General features: G+C 38.2%; 1 long non-coding RNA gene across 2 annotated transcripts in view; it reads right to left on the bottom strand.

Annotated features, from left to right (window-relative positions):
• The window catches only part of LOC116599402, a 313606-nt gene that overhangs the window by 222160 nt on the left and 67055 nt on the right, over window positions 1–24391 (bottom strand). For both annotated transcript variants that reach the window (XR_004289354.1, XR_004289355.1), the window contains one exon: window positions 13524–13587. This is a non-coding gene — a long non-coding RNA (uncharacterized LOC116599402). The remainder of the gene's footprint in view (window positions 1–13523; window positions 13588–24391) is intronic.

Genomic DNA, 24391 nt, shown 5'->3' with positions numbered 1-24391 from the left:
CTAAATAAAACAAAGCAACAACAACAACAAAACCCACTGTTCTAGTTAGTATGGCTCTAGGTAGCTGCAGATGTAAATTTGGGTGATAACAGGAAATATGATGTGTAGACCTAAATATTTAAAAACTGTAAACCACATCCCCTGGATTTTCCCAATCCTGTTTCCCACCCACCTTCTGAAAAATCATTCCCTTCCTTTTTTTTTGTTTGTTTGTTTGTTTTAAGATTTAGTTATTTATTTTAGAGAGTACGAGCCTTGTATGTGGGTGGGATATGAAGGGAGAGAGAGAGTGAGCGAGTGCCAGCAAAGCAGACTCCTGAGCAGAGTGCCACAAAGCCCAGGGATGGAGCTCAGGACCCGGAGATCACCACTGGAGCTGAGCTGGTATTAAGAATTTGACACTCAACCAACTGAGCCGTGCAGGTGCCCCCTTCTTTTTTATTATAAAAAACAAGGAAGAGATTATGCTGAGTGAAATAAGTCAAGCAGAGAGAGTCAATTATCATATGGTTTCACTTATTTGTGGAGCATAACAAATATCATGGAGAAGGACAAGGGGTGTTAGAGAGGAGAAGGGAGTTGGGGAAATTGGAAGGGGAGGTGAATCACGAGAGACGATGGACTCTGAAAAACACTCTGAGGGGTTTGAAGTGGCGGGGGGGTGGGAGGTTGGGGTACCAGGTGGTGGGTATTATAGAGGGCACGGATTGCATGGAGCACTGGGTGTGGTGAAAAAATAATGAACACTGTTTTTCTGAAAATGAAAAAAATTTTTAAAAATCTTTAAAACAACAACAACAACAAGCCAATGCATTTTCCTTTTGAATGAAACTAATGCAGTTATGACCTGTTTTGAGAGACTGATGTGTAATTGGTTTTTTAAAAGAAGATTTTATTTACTGGGGAGCCTGGGTGGGTCAGTTGGTTAATCATCTGCCTTCAGCTCAGGCCATGATCTGGGTCCTGGGATCAATCACTGCATGGGTCTCCCTACTGGGGGCAGCAGGGGGAGCCGGGAATCTGTTTCTCCTTTCCCTCTGCCCCTCCCCCTACTCATGCTCTCCCAAGTGTTCTCTCTCTCAAATAAATAAGGTTGCATTTATTTATTTGAGAAAGAGAGAATGAGCAGGGGAGAGGGAGAAGGCCAGAGGGAGAGAGAGAAGCAGACTCCCTGCTGAGCAAGGAGCCCCAGGTAGGGCTCCATCCCAGGACCCTGCGATCAGGACCTGAGCCAAAGGCTGACACTTAACCAACTGAGCCACTCAGGGCTCCCCATAGAATGACCTGGGATACCTATTTTCTTTTCAGGTATCAGTAGGACCCTTTTGGAACTGTATGGCTTTTTAGAAGTCAGAAGTATAATAATTAAGTATAGACAAGTTTAAGTTGCAAGCAGACAGCTCTGTGATTCAAACCCATTTCACGTTTCCTAGATGTGTGTTGCTCAGCAAGTTACAAAACCTCTGTGTGCTTCATTTTCCAAAGAAATAGGATGGTAATAATAACAATACTTTTGGCTTAGGATTGTTGGGATAATTCAATAAAAACTCTGCATAGGCTTTTAGCACAGTGTCTGGCATAGCATAAGATCTCAATAAATGTTAGCTGCTACTGCCACTGTTATTGCTATTAATTTTGTATTATAGCAGATAAGCTCCTTTTATTTTTTTTTCTAGTATTGGCTGAGCACGTTGAGGTAATAGAACTTGACAGAGGAAAAAACCACCAAATACTACCTTATATTCATACAGTAGGTTCTAGTTAACAGCTTTGCTCTAACCTGACCACATTTTGAGCCTCTGAGGTTTTGCAAGCAAACTGAAGTCACAACATTTCATCAGTGAGGTTTCTTAGTTGCAAAGAAAAAAAAAAAAAACAAAAAAAAAACAAAAAAAAATAGACTCTAGCTGATAGAAGCAGAATAGGAATTTATTGGGAAGAATAATGGTAAACTCAGAATTGCACGGGAAGGCTGAGAATCAAGGGAAGCTAGGCAGGTGGGATTCAGTCTCACGACACATTTCATCAGTCCATGGCAAGAGTACAGGGACTCTAACCCTTTAACAGCTCCCCTCTAGCATGACCCTGCCCCCAGACTCTGGGTGATACCCTTGCTGCCCCTGGAAATGAGCTATAGCTCATACCTCTGCTGCTGCCTGCAAGAATCATCAGTGTTCAACTTTTATTTTTAGCTTTAATTAACTTCCTTTATGGGTTCTACTCTTTTTCTGGGGTACCAGACAACCATAAACTATGTCTTAAAATATGCAAGTCATTCTACCATACCCACACAACCCAACCTTTAGCAACGGGTATGATCAACAGTGACTGGCCAGATGCATGGTATTCCTGGAATCCCTGAATACTCCAGGGTGCCAAAGTACTCTCACCTAGCAAAGAGACAGGAAAGGGTCAAGAACTTACTGTTTGCTTTGGAAGACAGACATAAAATAAGCAGTTTCGTGAAAAACCCTAATAAACCCAAGAAAAAAGCCTTGGGGTCTAAGATTATTTTACTTTCCTGCATTTTGTTGTTATACTTTATGAAACTGTATCTAACTATGCTTCCAAAAATATGCTTGTGATTCAGAGAATAAATTTTTTCTTGTCTATTTAGAGAGTGACAGGCATCACCTAGTTGCTATGCCAAGGTCTACAATTCCAGCAACTGTCACTGGCTTTCTTCATTGAAAATAATCAATGGCTTTGACAGATAGAAAGGGGAGGATGTAGTGGCATATTTTGATGCATCTTGACAGCATGTTTTAGAGTGGCTGTCCCTGTCAATTTCTGCTCTTTGATTTTTTCCTAATCAAGACCCAAGGGAAAGTTCTTAGGTTCTCTAACACCGAAACTTCTCCAAACATAAAGGGCAATGGATACGTAGGACTTGTCTGGTTTTTATCCACTGATGTATTCTATATTTTAACTCTTCATTTCAGCCTGGTTTAGCTTCAACAAAGTTACAAAATTTGCAAAGCTTCTTCTGGACTTAGGTGCATGCTTCCTCAGCAATGAGGAAATGCCTGAACTGACAACTATGTGCCAACTACGCTTCATTGTTGGCTCTTTTACATGAGTCTAAGTAATTTTAAAGCTTTGTTAGTAGATACTATGAAATATTAAAATTCATGGGCCATAAGAGAGAGTTAAAGGACAAAGGGCACTTTCATTATGATTCATTACATATACCCAGAATTTCCATCATTATGGCTACCTGAGTAAGTACAAACATTCTTTATTAAACCCTGCTAGCATATAAAAGACTTTTGTTTATATAGGGAAAGATGAGAGTCACATTGGCAACTTGTCTAACTTAAGCTACTCTCTATCCTCCTGGCAAAAAAATATAGTCTATTGTGCTAAATAATTTGAAATACCATTTTGTTAATAGATAATTAAAATGTGTAGCTAATGGGCCTGAGACTTTAAGCTAAAGCTACATGCTATCATTTAAATGACTCAGTTGACTAAAGCAGTTGCCAATTCAGGGGAAAGATCCCGAGTCTACATCCATGGGCAGGTAGAACTTCCAAGGCTAATACTATCCTCCAAATTAGGACCCTCAAGCCACAGCAGGAACTCCTGCTTCTTTGAGTTGTAGCCAGGACGCAAGCCAATACAAAATACAAGACAAAGAACATGGAATGGCTTCCCAAGACCGTGAGCAGCCACTTCTTCTAGCCTTTACTAAGGTTGTATTGTCTAGCTGGGTTGAGGTAGTACCTAGCTTCCTTGCTCAACACCTTCTGATAACTTGCCTGACATCTCAAAGAGTTTCTTAAAATATTCTTAAACCTTTAGCATCCCTTCTTGCCCCAGACCTCATGAATAAAACATTTACCCAGTCAGCAGCTTTGGCTGAGAGGAAAAGCCAAGTTCCATCCATCAATGTCAAGAGCTGAATTACCCAGTGATCGGAGAGCCTTTAATAACTCCGCTTCTTTATGACGATGTTGGTAAACAGCCCAATGCTGCCCACATCTGGGGTCTTAGTAAGCATTCCTTTTCTATCCTGGCAACATACCACCACTATGTACAAATGATGAGTGGCCATGATGATATCAGTGATTTTTCTGTTTTTTCCCATTTGCAATCTGTATTAGTGTCCTATGGCTGATATAACAAAGTACTGCAAACTAAGAAGCTTATACAACAGGAATGTATTGTCTCACAGTACTAGACCTAAAAGTCTGTAACCAAGATACCAGTGTGGTTGATTTCCTTCTAAGGGCTAGGAGGGACATTCTACTGCTCTCCTAGCTTTTGGTGATTTGTTGGCACTTGGCATTCCTTGACTTACAGAAGCATCACCCCAATCTCTACATTCATCATGACATGCATCCTCCTTGTGCTCTGCTTGCCACCACCTGTCTAAACCTCTCCCTCTTATAAGATCATCAGTCAGAAGACCATCCTCCAATATGACCTCTACTTAATAATTACATCTGCCATGATTGGTAATATAATCATGGTATATCATCATGATTGGTAATATAATCATGGTATATCATCTGCCATGATTGGTAATATAATAAGGTCACATTCTGAGGTGCTGGGGGTGAAGGATTCAACATACGACTTTTGACAGGACACAATTCAACTTGTAACACCATCTTTCCTACCTTTCCCAAAGTGCTTTTTTAAAAAGTACATTTTTTTCTTCCTGTTGATTGCAGAAGGATCAACCAAACCTACACATAGAAAACTAACAGGGACTTATTTAAGCCAAATAAAGTCTAGGCTTCATAGCAATCTGATTCATTTACCATTAGAATCAGTTGCATACTGTTTTGTGAGGGTAATGAGTAAAGCAATTTTGGTAGAAAATATAAAGTCAACGCTTTCAGCATTTTATAAGCAGGTTATTCTGAAACACTCTAAATTGAGAATTAAAAAAAAAAAAAAAAAGGAAGTCGAACTAAAAGTTGATCATCTAAAATACCAAAGTCCACATGTGAATAGGCAAAAAATAGGTCTTTTCAAATTTCTGTAGAAGTATTACTTAAAACTAATGAGTTGCCAGATTGGGGTTGGCATGGTAAAAAAAGGAAGCACTAACTTTCTCAGTGAAAAGTCACAGGATGCATAAAATTATTAATAATCCCAGATGGTTTTACTAGCTACTAAACAAAGACAGTATCATATTTTTCTACTTCCTCATGGGCCAGGACCCCTCTAAATACTCAAGTACATACAAAAATAAGTCCTCAGTGAAAAAAATTCCTAGCCTATCCAGAATAAACACACTTCTGGTAGCCTCTTCCATGACATTAAGCTCACCACATATATATATATATATTTTTTTTAATTTATTTCACAGACAGAGATCACGAGTAGGTAGAGAGGCAGGCAGAGAGAGAGGAAGGAAAGCAGGCTCCCTGCTGAGCAGAGAGCCCGATGTGGGGCTCGATCCCAGGACCCCGAGATCATGACCTGAGCGGAAAGCAGAGGCTTCAACCCGCTGAGCCACCCAGGCGCCCCTCACCACATATATTTTTTCACACATCCTCAAATACATACAAACATACACAATATATACAAAATATACAGCACATACAAAGATATACAAATTTGAGATATATGATCATGAGCCTCAGTATATAAACACAAAAACAATAAAATCCAGCCCAAGGAAAGAATGAAATTGAGGGAAAGAAAATTCTTAGCATCATACAGACAAAGTAACTGGCCACAGAGTTCATTTCTCTTAGGGTCATATTGCCTCCATTTATGTACAGCCAGGAGCAACCTTATTATTCACACCCTTCAATTCTCAGACAGGGAGCATCATCCCAACACACACACACAAGGATGGAGAGAGATAGGGAAGGAGAAAGAGAGAAGTTTCTCTAAAAAATATAACCAAATTCAAAACAATTACTTTGAATAGCCTTCCCTTCCATCATCTTCTCAGTCTGACAAAGCTACTAGGAAAATAAAACACTTCCGCAAAGTAATTCCTTTCTATACCTGTTTACCCCAGATTCTATTAGTAAAATATTTTAAGAATCTGTATGATTGTTAATTCTTCCCTGAAGACCCATTAGGGGACATAAGCTTATAAACATCACTAGAGATTCTTCAAAGTAACTCTTTTCCCTCCCCCACACAATCCCGCTCACGGTGCTATCACTGTAAATATTGAGAAGAAACTTTCCTGTGGCTGGTTTTGTTGTGTTCTATTAAGAATCAAATCATCTTCAATAACATGTGTTTGCAGTTTTATAAAGCACTCTCTCAAGTACACTTGATTAATTCCATCCCTTTGAAATTTAGGTTTGATATACACAACAGTGTCCACCTAAACACAAACACTGTGTTTGGCTGGTAGAGATGGATAATATAGAAGGCAGTACAGTCCATCTATTACTTGCAATACTCTTTGCCTTTCTATCTGCATGCTTTGTAGTTAGATTGTTATTCTGCCTCTGGAAAGCCAAAAAGAACAATGACTAAGACTAATCTTTACAGTATGCTCAGGAACAGTCTCCTTGCTCAGTTGGAGTTTCATTTCCAGACAACTCTTCTGGTAAGTGGGGAACTTTCTCACAAGGACCTTCCAGTTTTCACCATCTTTAACACTGTGATATTTTAACGTGCCTGTCTTAATGCATCACTGATTTCATCACCACAGGATTTCCTCAGGAAGCAACAGTTGCTGCCCCATTTCTCACAGTGACATACTAAAAATAATAATAATAATAATAAGTGTTTAAGTCCTATGTTCCAAGGATTACGCTTATTACTGGTCTACAGGAGATGGTACAATGGGGGTTTTGCTAAGTCTTCTCACTAGTCCCAAATGCATACTGCTTCCCCTTCTCTAAGAGCTAGACCAAGGCTTCTGGAAATCACAGAGACTTCTAAATATAGGCCATTACCAACATCAGTATGATCTGTGGTCTGTTGGATGCGCCAGAGAGGAAGTAGTTCTCCATAGCAAACTCTTGTAAATTCTCAGAGGAGGCATATGAGAAAGTGTGCACCCAACCCTTGTTCAAAGGCACTGATGCCCTGAACTTGAATAATGTATTCAAGCAAGGTGAGCACTGGAAGTTCTTCCACTCCGAAAAGAGGAAAAGCCTCGCCCACCTTCCTGGAGAGGAGACCTCATTAAGGTCTAAACTGGGAAGCAATTCTAAAGACAAAGGCAATAACAAACATTAACACAGAGAAACTTCCACAGTTCATTATTAACCACAATCAGAGCATGACCATCCCTGGAACATAAGTATATTTAATAAAAGCTAAATGTGCTCTTTTCAACTTCTCCCAGCTTCATTCTGAGACCAGGGAAACAGGGCTACTGTCACAGTTGAGAAAATGTAGTATGAATTGGCAGAGAGCCCAGATGGGGTAAGAAAGCAACCTCGTGAATGTGCCCGGGTAGTGACTGGGGTAAAGGTATATCACTATCAGTCACCATCACTGTGACAATTCCCAAAGTCCTGTGCATGAGAAACTACAAAAAAGCCTAGCTATTTCCCACCTCTGTGACTTTACTTATGCTGTTTCTGGTGCCCCAGATACTGGTGTCTGAGTTTCACAAGCCTGGGTCCTCAGGTCTCAAATTTCCAGTCAGATGTCAACTCCTTAAAAGGGCCTTCCCTCACCATCAGTAACTTATCTCTAGTATTGCCTGTCCCAGCAACCCTGACTTCATCCCTCATTGATGTCATCATATCCTCTGCTTGTCTTACATGTAATCAGCTTCTACCTTGGGCCAAATGTCCCTGAGAGCAAAGACTGTATCTTGATTTCACCAGGACAATGCCTAGCACAAACCAGGTACCCAAGAATGGTTGGCTGAGTGGTGTGTTCTAGACAGCACTATCCAGTAGAACTTTCTGGAATGATGAAAATGCTCTGTATTATTCTCTTCTCCATATGGTAGCCTCTAGGAACATGAGGCTATTGAGCACTTGAATGGCTAGCATGAATGAGGAAATAAATTTTTAATACGATTTATATAATTTTAATCAGTTTAAGTTTACATTTAAATCACCTAACATAACTATTGGCTGCCATAGCAGGACGTGTAGTTTTAGGACAATCTGATCAGTCCTCAAAAAGGCACACAACTATTCCCAAAGAGCTCATCTGACTTGAAGAGAAGGAACTAGCCTGAGCCTGAGTTTGGTTTTCTCATGAGCTATTCAACCATACCTATGCAACCTGTAAATTATTATTAAGCTTCATAATATTCTTCTTGGTTACAGGATATGGTATACATTATGACAACAGATAATTTGGGCCAAATTTATAATAAAATAATTTAATATTTTTCTAATTCATTTCTTCAATTTCTGCATACACAGAAAACTCAAGTATCTTTAAGACAAATGGCTTAGGCTAATTCCTTAGAATCTGTTCAACTAAAATAACAAACTGAACTAGAATAGGGGCCTTACTGATTCAATTGGCTGTGGCCTTGAAGGGCAGAGGCTGCATCTGCCAGTTCTATGTTTGTCTCCAGAGGCCTGACACAGTGCCAGCATAGAGAAGTCACTCAGCAAATATTTTGTGTGGTGTTGTTGTTGTTATTTTTCCAGCAAATATTTTTTGAATGCATAAATCAATAACAGGGCATCATTTTCTCAGTTACTCAGGTTTATTTATTTATTTTTCTCCTTTTCTTTTCCCATTTATTGTACCTAATTGATCAACTAAAGAAATAAAAGCAGATAGATGGGGAAAGGTAAGTTGTAGAATAAAAGGACTTCTCTGTATACTCAGGTGTCTCAAAGTGGCCCAAGCGATAAGTCAGTATCAAGAGGACAGGAGAGCCATAGACCCAGCAAGGTTCAGACTGGAGTGAGGTCACCCAAGGTCGTGCTGGCCAGTGTCACTTTCACCCACAAGAAGAGCCAGTGGCTGGCTCTGAAGGACTGTTCTTAAAATACTACCATGGGATGCCAAGGAAGAGAAAAATAGAACAGGATGTCATTGGCAAATAAGAAACCAAGCGTGTTCTTTAGCAGTCTGATCTAAATTCAGTTGCTCTTGAGGTTTGAAGTTCTCTCTCAAAGAACACAGATCCCACCAGCTCCTGTCACTTGTACAGCAGAGAATCACACCACTCTTGTCTTCTCTTTCCTTTAGGCTCCTATCTTGCAAATGGATCCAGATATAATTTGTTCTTCTCATTTGAAAGTGGCAGCTTTAGCAAATCATTTCCACAAGAATTAACAATCGCCCTTTTCTGTATCCCTCTCTCTCCCCCTCCCTCCTCTTCCTTCCCTTCCTATTCCTCTCTTTCTGATACAGTGAATCACAGTCAGAATTTCCTTTTTGATCTAGTTAGAAAAATAGGCTCATTGCCTCAATATTGACAGCAGCTGCAGCTGGATCGCCCCAGGCCAGAAATCCTTTGTCTGAAACAAACAAACAAAAATTCTGCCTCTTTGCATTTCCCCAGTGAAGCCTGTCACCTGCCTCTCAAGTGGGAATCTAACCCATAGGCATTTACATCACGAGGTTTGTTTATATAAGTTATAGCAAAAGGCAAAATGAGCATGGTTCTCTGACTACTGGGCAGAATTCCCAGTGACTAATTTGTTAGGGATGACATTTCTGTTAATGCCCTTGTATTAAAACTGAAACCCATATTTTCATTTCACCATAATATCACACTGTGCCACTTGGTAAGAGAGAGCCATCAGGAATCATTACTGAAAGGACATATAGAACTTTGTGTGACTAAGTTATATATTGACTTTTGGCTAGTGTTTCAAAAACAGTTTCATCATGTCAAAGAGAGAAAAAGAATAGAAGAAAGAGAAACAAACATTTGGACTCTCAAAGTAGGAAGTCATGGAAAATAGTGACATATTTTTGTTCTCGATTTGCAATTTACCATCCATTCCATTATGCATGGTATGGAGCACCATTTTTCTCTAAATGGGTTTGATATGAGATATCTTGTTCTACTAGGTCAGATATTATTAGGTCCCAATTAACTCAGAAACCAACTGTGCCTAAGAAGGATGTTTGGAAAAACAGACAGTAACATTGAGGCTCTCTTTTTGCTAAGTGACAAACTTCCACAAAATACAAAGTAATATTTAATACAGTCTCTTTGTAGCCAGGGTGGGATGTCAAAGCGTATGTGACACTACACCCAGGAAAATACTAACTTCTAATGTGACAAGACAGTAGTGAAGATCATATGCAGAAATTCTTTGCCTGTTATGGTTAGTCATGAACAGAAGAAAGAGATAACACAGGCCAGTCTTCAGTCATATGTTCAACACTCATTTATAGAGAACAGTATGCGTAAGAAACACCTGTCTTCATACACTAATTTTCAGAGAAGATAGTGGGAGCATCTCAAGAAAATGCAGCAATCAACAATTTCCCTTTTACAAAGTAAGGGCCTTCTCCAACACCATGGACATCACTTTCTCCTAGCCTTGACTGCAATTTTACAACAAGAATTTACAAATCCTTCAGAAGCTTTTGGTTAAAAATGAGAAATTTTTTGCATAGCAGAAGATGGTTCTCTCTCTTCCTAATTCTCTGACCCAGCAAAAATTACTGTCAACTATCTGCCCAGTTGAGGGATATTGATTCTCCTGTTGTCATGGCAACGCATTAGGTGTCAGGTCTGTGTATCTTATACTCAGTGCCTAATCTGTTCCTCCTGGCTTTTGGATTTTGACACTTTCTAAGCCTTAATTAGTTTATTTGATGGGACCTGTACATTTTATTTTTATACTAAGTAGCTATTGAAAACACAGTCATCCAGAGAACAGATCACAGAAGCAAAAATCCGTGTACTGTCAGGCCGACCAGAGATGACAAAGAGTGCGAGTAAAGTGGGAGGCACAGGCTCCGCTAGCTGCTCCTCAGATATTGGGGAAAATCAAAACAGTTTTTGCCATCTGTCACATAGCACACTGTGAAAATTATGGAGCTGTTCGTTTTGACGTTTGAGGAACATTCTGCCACTGTGATTAGATCACAATAATATTACCTAGTCACTAAAGGTTTGGATCAATGCTCTTTAATATTTTTCTTCTCAGAGAATCTCTGCCTTAACTTATTTTTCAGTGGGAACATCTGCTACACAATTCACTTAGAGATAAATATTTCACACAGGTAAAACACTTAGGATGGGAATCACAGTACAGCTGATGATTTAGTGAAGTTCAGAGAGTTAACCATAAAAGAAAATTAGGGGGAAAATTTTCACAAAAGATTACTATCCCAGAACAAAATGTAACTCCAGAGCAACAATTCTCAAAGTGTGATCCACAGAACCCCAGAGGAAGGAGAAAATCGGGTCCAAAGAGCCTTGTAGGGAAGCCACTACGTCAAAACTTAAGACATTGTACTTTTCACCCCTTTGACCTTTACACCAGTGATGCAAAAGTAATTTTGAGAAAACTAAGAGGCTTAGCATAAATCAAGGTAATCTCGCTCACCAACATTCCTTCCCCCTAACTCTTCCCGGCACACTAGCATGCAGAAAAAGGAAGAAGAGGAGTTTACTTTTTTAAAAGGTACTTGAAAAGGGAGTTAAAAAATGGTGAGCCCTATTAAATCTTGACCCCTTCAGTACACATCTTTTTACTATTCTGTATGACAAAATAGGAAAGTTGCATAACCCACTCTTGTTGCCGACTGAAGTAGGATGGTTGTCTCAAGGAAAAGCACTTGCATGATTGAGCAGAAAACTGAACCAACCACTTCTTTTTTTTAATGGAACACAATTTTTACTTGAAAGAACAATGGACACACAATTGTACTGATATTTGGGTATTTAGCAGACATTTTTTTCTAAATTGAAGACAGTGGAACTTTCAAGGGCAACTTAAAGCACTTGTTGCCAATGCTGAAATTTTAAGCTTTCAAGCAAAATTAAGGGCCTTTTTAAAACAAAAAATTGTAGCTGTGAGTTTAAAAGCCTCCCAGTTCATAAAGATTTTTCTGATAAGGTGGATTGTGATTTTAATGAATGAAATTTTTTTAATATTGTACAGTGAAATGTGTCAACATTTGGCAGATCTGCACCAATATTTTCCAAATAATCAATGCATGATGTTAAGAAATCTTTCATAAGTAAAAGACCCTTTCAAAGTAAAAGAAAGACCAACTGATTTTAATTTTACAGAATATAAAACATTAATTCATATGGGTTCAGATTTCAAACTGCAAATACCTTTGAAAAAACTACCACTTGTCAAGTTTAGGTGTATTATCAAAGAAAAATACCCATAATTATCTAAAAGAGGACATTAAAATATTCATCTTTTACAGCTACATCTATGTGAGACTAGATTTTCTTCATATACTTCAACTTCATGAACCTATCACAACAAATTGAATGCAATTGGCAGATAAAAGAAGTCTTGTTAATCCATACTAAAATGGTTTGCAAAATTGTAAAACAATGCCACTCTTCTTGCCTATTTTTTTTTTGTTTTGAAAAACATAGCTATTGTTCATTTGAAAAATGCAGTTATTATGTAAAGGTTTATTATCTTAAAAATAAATATGTATAATAATTTAAGATTTCTTACCTCTGATTTTTAATATAATAATATTTAACCAAAGTCCTTTGGCATTTTTAATAATTTGTAAGTGTAAGGGATATGCGACCACAGTTTGAGGACCATTATTCCATACAGAGTGAATGGGGGGAACTATCCAAGGTACTGAGAACAAATCAAGGACCTAAGTCACACAGGAAGGTATGTTCTTAGAAATCAGTTTCACCATCTAGGCAACAATTAAATAATTGCTTCATGGCCAGGCTCTAACCTCTTATCCCCAAAATATAGACAATAAAATTCCAGAACAAGGAAAAGACAACCCAGGTTTAGCCCCAGGACATGATTCTATTTTCTTGGTAAGACATATTTCTTTCTTTTTTCATACTTCTCTAAATTAGCAACATCCCATTCTACATTAACATAAGCAAAATGTTCTGGGATCACCAGAGAGTCTATAACACGAGTTATTATTTATAAAAACAGAAAGCAGGACAAGAAGTGACATGTTCCACCTTTTAACAAACATCATTCTCAATATGTATAAGAAAAAGTATAGCAACATTCCACTGCTGATGCATCTTATGCTATTTAAATAGAAATCATAAAGCCTAATATCACTAGTACATAGCTAATGGTAGGCTAGGGAATATGATACCATGTTTCCAACAGTGACTGGCATCTTGGACCAATGTAACCATTCTAGACCATCAGATAAAGACCCAGATCACACTAATATCAGAAAAATTTTGAAAGCCAATACATGTTGCAACACTTAGTCGAATTCAGTGATTCAAACCTTCAAAAGCATAAATTACTATCCCATAAGCAGAACATTTATCATCCTGGGAATGAGTGAAACGAAGTAAGTCAAAATAAGAACTTTGCTCCCCATGTATGTTTTTCAGAATAAATCAAATAGTAACCATTCTTTAGCATGGACTATTTGGTAGCCTACATCCAGTCTTTGGGGAACTGTGTTCTTGGTTTCCCATTAGTAAGTGTAAAGAAATATCACTTATTTACCTGAGTCTAACACCATCCAAGCAGCTTGACAACTGGATCTGCCATCTCGTCTTTCATTAAAGAACTAGGAAATATAATAAAACAATTATCAAAATCCGGCCTGGAACCAGAACCCTTCTATACTTCCCCACATATTTTGCCTCTTCATTTCTGAAGTGGTGGCAGTTTCAGGAAAAGGAGACATGAGGCATGAGGCCACATACCATTCTCCAAAAACTGCCCTCCGGAGCTCATCTTTTCAGGTAGGAAAACCAGCAAACCAGTTTTCCTTTGTTTCCACACACCACCCTAACCTCACCAACAGGTTCAAAACAGGTTCAAAAACACTAATGCTGATTTTATAATGACACTACCAGGATACGTACTATTTTTTTTTTTTTTAGAATACTAGTCAATTTTATTGTACAAAATTAAGACTTCCACATTTCTAAGTCTATTGAGGTTAAAAATAGCAGCAACAAAAATCTCTGAAGATTATTTTCAATTCTTCACAAAAAAAAAATGTTAAGTGTTTATTCTCACACCTCCAAAATTAGCAAGGTGATGTGACCATTGTTTTAGGAATAACCACTATAAAAAAATAAAATAAAATAAACCACTGAATCTTTTTTAAAAGGAGTATATACAAAAATAACTTCTTGGCTTGATGATCTTCATGGTAGTGTGACCGTAAGTCACTTGGAAGATTTAGCCAGCCCCCTGGCATCTCTGGCCCACTCACCATTTTCAAATTCACTAAAAGCAATATCATGTTTCCCAAGTATGAAACCTATTTCCTTGAAACCAGAGAATTTAACAACTCAGAGCATCATCCCGTGAGCCACCTCTGGTAAGTTACTAAGGAATAAAATACAGTTTGGAGGATAATGGTGAGGATCTGGTACTGGATTTCTTTGGGTCTTAGTTGAGGCTCCATGACCAGGCCTTTCTTCTAGTAACAACAGTCTGTTCCATTTTTCTGGCCTCTTTTTTTTTGTTTGTCAACAAAAGTTCCACTCATTTTAGATATGTCAGAATCTGTTTTTGCACATGGCATTTGCATTGGTTTATCACAAGATAGAAATTCTTTTAAATTTCTCAGGGTATTTCTTCATGAGACCAGGTTTGTTTTGTTTTGTTTTGTTTTGTTTTTTTAAATAAAATAGGCCCTCACTCTCCTCTTCATGGCTAAAAAATAAGGGGAAAAGGTACAAGGGGTTCTCTTACAATTTTTTGTTTTATGTTGCCAATGTAAATTTTATGATTTAGTCTGATATCCCTGTTTTGGGTTAAATATAATAAGCAAAATAATACAAACAAGCTCTTAATGAATCAACCCCAGCCAAGGCTATCCTTAATTGTTTCCTTATTACTATCAATTAAGTCATCACCCCAATAGGTCAACAATTTTGTTATTTCATTATTAAACCTACATAACCACACCACACTGTCAATTGTTCATCCCTCTTCACTAGAAGATTAAATTTTCCTAAAGCTTTGGTATTAAACAACGATGAAGAATTTTAAAACACACTTTTTCTTTTTCAGCAAGTAGCCATGGACTCCACACAGTCTTCAGTAAAAACAAAAATTAAAAACAAATTATGCTTAATTTCTATTTCTTAATATTTCTCCTTAATTTCATTCCTCTTCATGTTGCCTTCATTCTTATAAAATTATTATTCACAGAAAACAAAATCCCTCCTGGACTCTTCACTTTCCTGTTTTCTCACTTCAGGATTTAAAATATGCAAGGAACTTTATGATCAGGGAAGAAAATATAATTATGCCTATCAACTTATAGGAGGAACAGTTGTGATGGGCTTGCCACAGGGAGATTTCATTACGCTCAGATTTTGCATTGAATGCCTTTGTATTGAAGCTAGAAGTATCCCGGTTTCAGGAATAGACATCAAATTCAAGTTGCTTTGATGTACCCTGTTTGCAGTAATTGGTAACAAAGCTTAGCAGTCAACATATGCTTTACATGGGGGCTACTTGCCCTCATGATTGCTATCTTTTTATTATTGTGGTGAAGTATACAGAAGGTAGAGTTTACCATTTAAAGTGAACAATTCTGTGGCACTAAGTACATTCACAATACTTCGCCAACATCAGCATGATCTAATTCCAGGAAGTTTCTCATCACCCCAACAAGAGACCCTATACTCATTATACCTACAATTTTTTAAACCATGGATTGGATGCTTGGTTTGGGATCAGAATTTCCTTATCCCTTCACTTCTATCTCTGGTAGATGATTATATTTGAGAGCATGAGCTCTGAAATCTAATTGCCTGTATTTAAATTCTGTTCCTGTTGCCTACTCATTCTGTGTGAGCTTTGTTGTCCTCAACTGTGAAAGGGGAGCAGTCTTAAAATGTCTTACAAGATTCTGAGGAATAAACTAAAGCATATACAATCCGCTCAGTTAAGGATCTGACAAGCATTAAGAACTTAATATATGCTTGACATATTTATTAATTTATTTTTTCATCACAGCCTTCCATGTACCATGCACCATTCTAAATGCTGTGTAAATATGAACAAATTTAAAATTCCTATAATCACAAAAGGTAGTCATTATAACCAACTCCATTTTACAGATGAGGAAACTCAAGCACAGAGAAGTTAAGTAACTTGCCCAATGTCCTACAGCTTTGAAGCTGAAGAGCTAGGATTCAGACTGCCAGGGGCCATGTTCTTTTTTTTTTTTTTTTTTTTAAAGATTATTTCTTTATTTATTTGACAGACAGAGATCACAAGTAGGCACAGAGGCAGGCAGAGAGAGAGGGTGAAGCAGGCTCCCCACTGAGCAGGGAGCCCGATGAGGGGCTCGATCTCAGGACCCTGAGATCATGACCTGAGCCGAAGGCAGAGGCTTAACCCACTAAGCCACCCAGGCGCCCCCAGGGGCCATGTTCTTAACTACAATGCTGTACTGCTTCTCTGTTATTACTTCCACTTATACTTAGCCCAAATCTGTGTGGTTACTTTCTTTACCATTCTTTGTCTACTCCCTGGAACAATTTAATGTTGCCAAAAATAGAGGCCATCCATATTCCTGCCCTTTTTACACATCATCTTAAAGTGTTTCTGTGTATTCTTCCCTTTTCTTTTTCATAACATGTGTGATTTTTAACTAATGAATCAGGCATTTAGATCAAATACACTTGGGAGAATAATTTTCTTTTTTGCCATACCACCATTGAGCAAAGAGGAAAAAAACTGCATGTCCAGTTTGACACCAAAATCATGGTTCTATAGGGCATCCTACAGCCCGAGGGCACAGGGCAGGAAATACTCCTCTACTTAATCCCAGGATAGAGAGAAGAGAGATTATGGGAAAACCAGCACATCTTTTAGAAGTCCAAATTCTATAGAGGGAAAGTGAAAGGAATCAATATCGCCTTAGCACATGTACATGCCAGTGTATGAATGAACGCCAGTCTAACAAATACCACTTCCACTTACCATAAATTATTAGCAGAGATCTGCATATTTAAACAAAGCAAGCTTACTGGAAATCCAGGACAAGATGCTTCATTACATGATTAAAGAAAAAAAAAAGTACAAGTTCTGATAAAATAAATTTCCCTTGAGGCACAATTGTTTTTCTTTGTGCCTTCAAAAGGATGAAAGGGCTTCATATCACTTGGAGGTATGTCAAATTTAATTTCTTTCCTTTTTTTCTCCTTTTCTTTAATTATAAAAGTAATACATGCTCATTGTAAGGAGTTCAAACAATATAGCACTAAGTAGAGTAAAATAAAGTTCCCTCTTAACCATTGCCCTCTTCCAACCCTAGTCCCCAGAGGCAACAACTGCTAATACTTTAGACTAAAACCTTCAGATCCCTTTCCTATTTTTTTGCACATATGTAAGCATATATGGAAATGCAAATGCATAAATTCATTTATACACATAAATAAATGTGTATTTATTCAAATACACAAAAATCTAACTTTTGTATTTATTAGCCATGGGAAAATCATAAAAAAGACAAGATAGTTTACAGCAGAAGTTGAAGGCATATTGGGTCTCCCATTAAGAGCTGCTGACACCCAGAAAACAACATCAAATTGAAAAGAATTGCAGAGACAAGGTTAAAATGAGCAGATCCTTTAGCTGAGAACACAAAGCATCATTCAATAAACAATGTATGTCTAACTTCAAACTGTGGCCAATTTAGTTTGATTGGTTATACAATCACTCCTCCTCATCAGAATTAGGTCAATAGTACCATCAGCTTTGAAGATTTATGTTAGGTGATGCTTCAGAGTAGAAAAAAATTTACTGCAAATACTCATCGCTATTCACAATCTTGCTGATTTGACATTCTTCCCAACAGTCTTGTTAATGCACTACTCTCTTGCTCAAAATATCCTTCCTCATCCCCTCATCTTTCCTACCATCTACCTAAAGCTTATTTGTGCTTTGCACAACAGATTATTTCCTTCCATTCCAGAAAGACTTTCGTCGTCACTCTGACCCAAAGAGATCGATTTGTCTTCTGAACTCTACATGTTGGGGTATGACATTTTGTGATTAACCATTCTTATGTGCTATTTTGATTTTGTCTCTAACTAGACCATATGCTTCTGGGTAAGGGTGTCTCAAGCATGTCCAGGTTGTCTGCATGATATACCTACTATTCAATAAAAGAATTTCTGATAAGAAGTTTATTTCAGTTGCTATGGACTAATCAGATACTAACCTGTGTTCACGGTTTAAATCTCAAGAAATCAAAGGTAATTTCCCCAAAGCTTTTAAATTCTGGATTCTAGGATAAAGAATCTTAACTCACTACCTGGGATTTCTTAACTCAGGCCCCCTAGATAGACTCCAAAGTATCACTAAGACCTCTGAAATTATGAGCAACATTGGGGAGGTGTGTCCATGGGTATAAAGGATGGGTAGGAGGAGAAAGCTTATGGCTTTCAACAGATGCTCCATAGAACCTGTGTCTCAAAGGGGTCAAGAAACACACCAGATACAAAACATCTGTAGAGAAGGTGGTAGCATTTGTGTGGCATTATGGAGCTTGGATAACAAGAGGATTTTACCTCATTCCATAGATGAAAGAGTTTGTAGGAGCACTTGTTTCCACCCCTCTATTTCAACCAGATGCTCAAATGCTTGACATTAATAAACTATCCACATTTTGATATTTTTCAATGAGTTAAAAAATAGCCAGTCATGACCATAAACTTCTCTTTGTGGCAGGAGATTGCAGCAGGGAGGGTTATAATGAGAAAATGCCTCAGGCCAGAGAGGGTTTACATAAAAATGAGGACTGAACCTTAATATGATCTCAAACCTCAGTACACCATTCCACATTCAGTTAAACACATGCACGCAGTATTGCAAATTTCTCTTTCTATTGGTATGTGCCTATGCATAACTGGTATGAATGATCCTTATAATAAAACATGGCTCTGAGAACCCATGTATAACCTTCAGCTCCTTAGCGGATATTAGTAAGAATGATTCTAGAGTATAATACTCAAGCCAAAAAGAAGTCTGGTGAGTAGAGCTCATTATTTCTGAAACTTGTCATGCCCTGCAATAGAAAAAAAACACGTCATTTGCTCTGACTTAAATTAGAGCTGGTTTCCCACTGAGTAGTGTGTTGAATCTTTGGCAGAATAACAGATGATGCCTTAGACAATTACATATCCATCTTGGGATGAGACTGAACCCAGCAGTATTTAGACATATCTCAATTCCAAATGATGCAAGCAATTACCCCTTTATGAGACTAGAAGAAGTCTGTATTTCCTGGGAATCAGGACATCTGGATTTTGGTTCTGAGCCTGCCATTAATAGGTGAGTGACCTTGGACAAATCAGTTAGTCCAATTTCCTCAGATGTAAAATCGGGGGGTTGGATTCTGACTCCTCTCTTCTCCTTTCCAGCTCTAGCATACTAAATCTTAGGTATCACTTAAAAGGCAGTGAAAGGGTTAGATTTTTGACAAGAAGAAAACATGAGCAAAGAGATTTATCTTGGTTTAAGAAATGAATCCTTGAGAACTCGTGTTGGATTATGAATCTGTAAAATGAATCTTATTGTTTTATTAGCTATATAAATACACTGTTTTATATAATTTACTAACACTCAAATTTCAGGTTTCCTGACCTCAGTCTCTCTCTGGAGGTGAATATTATTTAAATATCTAAGTATGTGGAGTCAACATCTGAAAGATGTTTTGTGTTTGCCCATTTTAGATGGGCATACATCAAATTTTCTGAAGTTCTGTTCACCCAGGACTGAATATCTCTTTAAATATTGTCCCTGTTCATTTAACAACTTTTATTTGCTCAGCTACCACAGGACAATATAAGGCCATGTATTGGAAAGCAGGGAGCTCCCAGTGAATTTGGCCTTAAAAAATGGGGTTTTAGGGGTGCCTGGGTGGCTCAGTGGGTTAAAGCCTCTGCCTTCAGCTCGGGTCATGATCCCGGGGTCCTGGGATCGAGCCTCATGTTGGGCTCTCTGCTTAGCGGGAGGACTGCTTCCTCCTCTCTCTCTGCCTGCCTCTCTGCCTACTTGTGATCTCTGTCTCTAAAATAAATAAAATCTTAAAAAAAAATGGGGGTTTTTAATGTGTGTAGCTCTGTCATCCTGAACTGATGTCTAAGAAGATAAGAATGATTAATCTCCTTTAGTAACAGTATTGCAAAGGAAAACAAAAGGCATGTACATATGCCTCTCACCTGAGAAAATTTTCTTCCAGACCTAAGGAGAAAAAGGCAAGGAACAGGCTCAAGGAATGTCTGATGCTCTTCAGAAAAATGAGAACAATGTCAGCTGGGCAATGTTTTCTTTTCAAAGACTTAGGGTTCACTAGTGTCAGTCACCAGGAAGTATAAATAATTGAGAACATGGATCCAAGGTTTTTTGCACTCAACAACTCAATTCTGGAGGCAAGTGAGCAGGATTATTTCTGGAATACATTGTTGAAATAAATGAGCTTAATTTCAAAAAACATACAAATAGCCACCTCTCTGCCTAAAAACTTCAGTCATGGCAGGTTGACTTTCTGTATCTTTTCTTTGCAATGAATTGCCCAAGAACCATAAATTTTCCCTAAGGATATATTTAGTCAATCACTCATGAAAATGAAGCTGAATTTTCTATCTGGGCAATGCTTACCCTCCTTAAGTAGAGAAGATATAATCATATATTAAATCAATGAAATTAGATGGTTGATGATTCAAATAACTCCGCATTAACTTTCACCTGTAATGCCTCAACTTCTTTCATTCAATGAAGTTATGTACTAGCTACCCTAGCTGATGATGATGACACATGGAAGGTAAAAACACCACATCCAGTATCATAGTAACAGAAAGCAAGCCATTTAAAGCAAGAATGTTGAGGGAGGGGGCCAAGATGCCAGAGCTATAGCATACTGAAATGACATCAGGTCCCAGGAGTTCAGCTAGATAATTATCAAACCATTCCGAACACTTACAAACTCAACAGGAGATAGAAGAGAAGAAGAGCAGAAATTCTAGGAACAGAAAATCAATGACTTTCTGAAAGGTAGGACATGTGGAGAAGTGACGGGAATCTGAAGTGATGGGAAGACAGACCATGGCGGGAGGGGTGGGCTCCTGGCAAGTGGCAGAGCAGTGCAGCACAAAATCAGAACTTTTGGAAGTCTGCCCCACTGAGGAACATCGCTCCAGAGACTAAGTGGGGGTGGAGCCTACGTGGGGACAGTGTAGTCTCAGGTCATGCAGCATCACAGAAAGATCAGGGTGTCTGAGTGTGGCAGAAATACCAGGTATTGGAGTTGGGAAGCTGACTGCAGAGGCATAGCCGAGGAGTGAGCTATCAGATTGGACCACTGCTCTTCGAGCAGGGACCCCACAAGTGGCAGATCCGGAGAGACCCCCTCCATCCTGCCCCAGGAGGAGTGGCCCAAGAATGCACAGCAGGAATCTGCTGGGTTCGGAGACTCCAAATGGGGCCGTGGGCCAGAGATAGAGATAGAAATGCTCGGTTACAGGCCGGATGAGCTTAGAGTGTGGCTGGAGATCAGGGAGATGGGAGGGTTTGATTACTTTTTTCTAAGGGCACACTGAGGAGTGGGGCCCTGAGCTCTTGGCTCCTCCGGGCCAGAGATTGGGAGTCCACCATTTTCACTCCAATCCTCCAAAGCTCTACAGAAAGCTTCAAGGAACAAAGGCTCTGGAGAGAAAAGCTGAGCAGATTACATAGCCTGGCCCCTGGCAAAGGCAGTGCAATTCTGCCTCAGGCAAAGACATTTGAGAATCACTGCAACAGGAAATCAGTAAGAACATCCAGCCATGACCAAGCTCACCAATCAAGGAGAACAGTGGAACTCCAGAGCTAGGGGAAAGCAACGCATAGAATTCATGGCTTTTTCCCCATGATCCTTTAGTCTTATAAAGTTAAATTTTTTTATTCTGTTTTTTCTTATTCTATTTTTAAACATTTCCTCTTTCCTCTTTTAACGTTTATAAACAAGTTTATCTTAACAATACATTTCTAAAAAAAAATACTTTTAAACCTTCATTGTTATAGTCATATATTATCCCTTCATAGTAATTAACCTTATTTTTTGTATACATATAGGTTTTTTTTTTTTTCTTTAAAATTTTGGGATACAATTTCTTCTAAACAAAATATACCCTAAATCTAGCACATGGCTTTGTTCTAGCCTCCAGCCTGAGCACATGTTCTCCTCTTTTTTTCTTTTCTTTTTCCAACCAACTTATCTTATCAATTCCTTTTTTAGAATTTTTTTTAAATTTTCATCTTTACAGTCATATTCCATCCCTTCATCGTGTTTACCCTTATTTCTGTGTGTGTGTGTGTGTGTGTGTGTGTGTGTGTGCGTATTTCTTTAAAATTTTGGGAGGTTGGGACGCCTGGGTGGCTCAGTTGGTTGGACGACTGCCTTCGGCTCAGGTCATGATCCTGGAGTCCCGGGACCGAGTCCCGCATCAGGCTTCCAGCTCCACGGGGAGTCTGCTTCTCTCTCTGACCTTCTTCTCGCTCATGCTCTCTCTCACTGTCTCTCTCTCAAATAAATAAAATCTTAAAAAAAAAAAAATTTTGGGAGGTAGTTTCTTCTAAGAGACCAGAATATACATATATATATATATATATATATATATATATATATATATATATTTATTTATTTATTTCCCCTTTTCTTCTCCCCCTGGTTTTGGGGGTCTTCTGATTTGGTTAGTGTACATTTCTCTGGGGTCTTTGCCACACATAAAGTATTTTATTCTCTCTTTCATATATTCTTATCTGGATAAAATGATGAGATGGAAAAACTCACCACAAAAAAAAAAAAAAAGCAAGAAGCAGTACCAATGGCTAGATACCTAATCAGTATGGACATTGGTAATATGTCAGAACTAGAGTTCAGAATAACAGTTCTCAAGGTGATAGCTCAAAAAAGGCATGGAAGATATTAGAGAAACACTTTCTGGAGAAATAAAATCTCTTTCTGGAAAAACAAAAGAAATAAAACTAACCAAGTTGAAATCAAAAAGCTATTAATGAGGTGCAATAAAAAATGGAGGCTCTTACTGCTAGGATAAATGAGGCAGAAGAGAATTAGTGATACAGAAGACCAAATGATGGAGAATAAAGAAGCTGAGGAAAAGAGAGACAAACAACTACTGGACCATGAGGGGAGAATTCGAGAGATAAGTGATACCATAAGACAAAACAATATTAGAATAATTGGGATTCCAGAAGAAGAAGAAGGGGGGCGCGCAGAAGGTATATTGGAGCAAATTGTATTAGAGAATTTCCCTAATATGGGAAAGGGAACAAGTGTCAAAATCCAGGAGGCACAGAGAATCCCCATCAAAATCAATAAAAATAGGTTCACACCCCATCATCTAATAGTAAAACTTACAAGTCTATGCGACAAAAAGAAAATCCTGAAAGCAGCTCAGGACAAGACGTCTTTAACAAACAATGGCAGAAATATTAGATTGGCAGGATACTTATCCACAGAGACCTGGCAGGCCAGAAAGAACTGGCATAATATATTCAGAGCACTAAATAAGAAAAATATGTAGCCAAGAATACTATACTCAGCTATATCATTGGAAATAGGAGAGATAAAAATCTTTGGACAAACAAAAGTTAAAAGGATTTGTAAACACCAAACCAGCTCTACAGGAAATATTGAAAGGGGTCCTCTAAGCAAAGAGAGAGCCTAAAAGTAGTAGACCAGAAAGGAACAGAGACAATAAATAATAACAGTCACCTTACAGGCAATACAATGGCACTAAATTTATATCTTTCAATAGCTACCCTGAACGAAATGGGCTAAATGCCCCAAGCAAAAGATACAGGGTATCAGAATTGATAAAAAAAAAAAAAGCAAGACCCATTGGTATGCTGGCTACAAGAAACTCATTTTAGACCCAAAGACACCTCCAGAGTTAAAGTGAGGGGGTAGAAAACCATTTACCATGCTAATGGACATCAAAAGAAAGCTGGGGTGGCAATCCTTATCTCAAATAAATTAGATTTTAAGCCAAAGACTATAATAAGAGATGAGGAAGGACACTATATCATACTTAAAGAGTCCTTCCAACAAGAAGATCTAACAATTTTATATATTTATGCCCCTAACATGGGAGCAGACACAAGTTAATAACAAAATCAAAGAAGCATGTCAACAATAATACAATGATAGTAGGGGACTTTAACACCCTACCTCACTGAAATGGACAAATAATCCAAGCAAAAGATCAACAAGGAAATAAAGGCCTTAAATCACACACTGGATCAGATGGACATCACAGATATATTCCAAACTTTCCATCCCAAAGCAACAGAACACACATTCTTCTCTAGTGCACATGGGACATTCTTAA

Source organism: Mustela erminea, chromosome 1, assembly GCF_009829155.1.
Source record: "Mustela erminea isolate mMusErm1 chromosome 1, mMusErm1.Pri, whole genome shotgun sequence".
Taxonomy (NCBI): Eukaryota; Metazoa; Chordata; class Mammalia; order Carnivora; family Mustelidae; genus Mustela; species Mustela erminea.
The sequence above is the reverse complement of the archived record's forward strand: the minus strand, read 5'-3'. Positions and strand labels throughout refer to the sequence as shown.